The sequence below is a fragment of the Penaeus japonicus genome, unplaced genomic scaffold (assembly GCF_977035675.1).
Source record: "Penaeus japonicus unplaced genomic scaffold, GWHDUDI00000001_assembly GWHDUDI00000027, whole genome shotgun sequence".
NCBI lineage: Eukaryota > Metazoa > Arthropoda > Malacostraca > Decapoda > Penaeidae > Penaeus > Penaeus japonicus.
Genome location: NW_028234429.1, coordinates 12666446 through 12668945, shown reverse-complemented (window position 1 = coordinate 12668945; position 2500 = coordinate 12666446). Strand labels below are relative to the sequence as shown.

Below are 2500 nucleotides of genomic sequence, written 5' to 3'. Positions count from 1 at the left end.
CGGGACACGGGGAAGCTTTGACCTCAAGCAGGCTCTTTAGCTAACGGGACTGAGGCTGTTATTGGTTTGTAGAGGTCTTGTCATACGCAAATAGTTGGTTATTAGCATAGAGGGTTGTTTACATAGAAGAGGGAAAATTGGTAGCTTGTAGTTTCCATAAGAGATATAGAGACTATGTGTAATAAGAATTTTCTCGTCTCTTTACGACCAGTTTCAACTAGCTCAGTCCTCTACTTGGATCAGTTTCTGTTTACAAATCAGATTTCACAAATTCCTTTCCATCCCTCCGAAGCTCTCAGTCGCTTCAAACAACCAGACATTCCGGTAAAGAACGACCGCCAAAACTTACCTTTATCTCTATCAACCAACGGAGCAAGTTTGATAATCCCCAAACCCGAAGAACCGAACTGTCAGGCCAACGACACCTTCCTGCGCCTGTGAGAAACGACACGAGTAACCGGCGTGTGACAGCGGCACCGGGAGACTGGCGGCGAGCTGGACGCGGTAGCCGAGAGGGACTCCGGCGCTGCTGGAGAAACGGACGAAGCGCGACAAGAAGTGGTCCCCCCCCTCCCCCTCTCAAACTGGACGCCCTTTGGCACCTTCGGTAGCGACTGCCCCTACCCCGTGCCGTGACCTTGGCCCTCACATTAAGGACCCTAATTTTGGGCTCGTTTTTGTACGACAGGTCAACTTTTTCTTAAATTTGGCGAATGGCTATGCACGTTTTTTCGTTTTTTTTCTGTTTTTGCTGTCCAGTTTAGGTGATGATTGTCACTAGGATCTTCTCAAGAGGTTACTATTGAACCTTATTAATAAACATTTAATATAACCTTTGCAAAGACCTTTGTTTTGTTTGCCTTCATACTGATACAATAATACAATACTGCATTCCACGTAAGAATCCCCAGGGAAAGCAGACCTCAGTGTTATTATAATCATGACGACAGCTTCCTGAGCCCCTCCTTCCATTTTCTGCTCTAAATCCACCCATGTTTGTCGAAGCGTGACTAACCTCATCCGGTGTTTTTGTGTGTCTTCCTGTTTCGGAATCTCTAGTTATTATTGTTATTGTCTACGAAACAACTAGTCTAATAACTATGCGAGGAAAAGGAAATAATGGTGATGGTAACAGTAGCTTTGATCACTATTGATGTTTTCATCTAAAGATAGTCCATTCGGAGACCCTACTTTATTATAACGGTGTAACCTCTTATACATAAATGAAACTATATATGCTTATTATACGGAATATAATATGCATTCGTTTATACAAATATTTGCGGCTTGTACCTCGTACCTCGATAGACACTTATTCCATCTAAAACCTCTGCCGCTTTGAAATAATAGCTACCAATTTACCCCAACTTCCCGCCAAAATAAAAGAGTCGCGCCAAACACCTTAGGTGACTGATTGAGGAAGCACTGGATCTTATGGTGATCTCAAACCGGATATACAGCATTGTTAAGTTTCCTTTTTTTCTTCCAGTAAATACGGATGGTCGGCCAAAGTTCAGTACCCGAGTGCATCTGCCGTGTATAGAAGGAGTCAAGTTCAAACAGGGGAAAAAGTTGTGAGTGTGATGAGCGTGTCTGTAACGTCAAAGTAGTTATGGGCTGTTTTGAATAGTTATGACTTTTTCTAGTTGATATATTTGGTACAGTTAAAACTCGGAGTTCATTTATCTATGTGTGTTGGCCAATTTCGAATCCACTAAAACAAACAATATATATTTTTCTATTTGAACCATTTTGATACCCAAGCTTGTCTGAGGACCTTTAAGACAAATGTCCATTATAACGAAGCAAGTATGGAACAATCTACAAGAGTTGGATGAAATTACGTTTTATTTTTACGTATCATGTACTTGTGCAAATTTCTCATGCTCTGTACTTCCAACTACGTCTCAGTTGACGACAACCACTTTCACTTTCATGTTGTTGTTTTTCCAGAAACTATGGGATATTTATTTTCCCTAATTTCTGTATTGGACTTTTGGAGCAAACTATTTCTTTCTTTCTTTCTTTTTTTTTTTTTTTTCTTTTTTTTTTGAGGAAATGATACTGAAAAATGAAATTCTAATAAATCAATTAAATCGTATTTACACTCGCAGATATCGTAGAAAATGTACTGATGGTAATGAAACAACGCTATAATAAACAAAAATGAAATAATCCCAACTCCTCTGAAACAAACAAAGTGTCAAGGAGTATTAATTTGTATCTTTGCCGTCAAGGTAAAAAAATATATATATATAAATATATATTCACAAGGTCTTGCTGTAAATAGCATAAAAAATAGGGTCTTAACCTATTCATTCCTAAGAATACGGATCTTCTTCAAGAAATCAGAGAAAAACGCAAGAAAACTGACAAGGACCAATGCGTGTGAAGGTTACATGCATCGTGAAAACCCAAGTTCATTAATTACCATCATGATGATAGTTATTCAGAAAAATAACAATGCATTACGCTTCATAAGGACGTCCTTGAATAACAA

The 2500-nt window shown here is 39.1% G+C and overlaps 1 protein-coding gene across 3 annotated transcripts in view; it reads right to left on the bottom strand.

Annotated features, from left to right (window-relative positions):
- The window catches only part of LOC122260609 (pancreatic triacylglycerol lipase), a 33618-nt gene that overhangs the window by 13828 nt on the left and 17290 nt on the right, over positions 1-2500 (bottom strand). The window contains exon 1 of one of the 3 annotated variants that reach the window (XM_043027977.2): positions 350-502. The exons of 1 other annotated variant lie outside the window; for it this stretch is intronic. The gene's annotated coding sequence lies outside the window, so the exon portion shown is untranslated. Of the gene's footprint in view, positions 1-349; positions 503-2500 lie in introns of those variants that run through there. One more of the 3 variants, XM_043027993.2, reaches the window with a different exon arrangement.